The 575-nt window shown below is 67.0% G+C and overlaps 1 protein-coding gene across 16 annotated transcripts in view; it reads left to right on the top strand.

The window, feature by feature from the left end:
• Positions 1-575, top strand: part of PARD3 (par-3 family cell polarity regulator) — a 621610-nt gene that overhangs the window by 466265 nt on the left and 154770 nt on the right. The window lies entirely within an intron of this gene.

The following is a 575-nucleotide window of genomic DNA, read 5'->3' as shown; positions in this document are numbered from 1 at the left end:
CTTGGCCCCAGCCCCCACCCGCCCCCAGATCGCACACAGGAGTGGGCCCGTGTCTCTGGTGGGCGGGGGAGGGCTCCGGTGTAGTGATTAGCACCTCTTGCCTTAGCCCCGGCTCTCTCCCCCCTCCCCACTCCCCCCATGGCACAGGGGAGTCGCTGCCCCCTGGGTAGATCTCCTCCGTGAGCGCTGCGAGTGTTGGTGCCCTCCATCAAGCCCGAGCCAGAGCCGTGCTTGGCCCACTCCCCTGTCTCCTGCTCTGGGTCCTGCAGCCATCACCTCCGCGGAAAATTGGGATTCATGGCGCGGACAGCTGGGAGAACCCTGTGGCTCCAGTGCTCCAGGGTGGCTTCCTGCCTTCCTGGCCCTGGGCTGGAGGGCGGGCAGAGCTCATGCTAAGGCAAGCAATGCCGCCGATCCCACGCCCACCCCCGGGTCGCACACAGGAGTGGGCCTCTGTCTCTGGTAGGCGGTGGAAGTGATCAGCACCGCTTGCCTTGGCCCAGCCCCCGCCCACCCCCGTGTCGCACACAGGAGTGGGCCCCCTGTCTCTCATAGGCTGGCAAAGAATCAGCACT

The sequence above is a fragment of the Myotis davidii genome, unplaced genomic scaffold, assembly GCF_000327345.1.
Source record: "Myotis davidii unplaced genomic scaffold, ASM32734v1 scaffold405, whole genome shotgun sequence".
Lineage (NCBI taxonomy): Eukaryota > Metazoa > Chordata > Mammalia > Chiroptera > Vespertilionidae > Myotis > Myotis davidii.
This window is presented reverse-complemented; position numbering and strand designations above follow the sequence as displayed.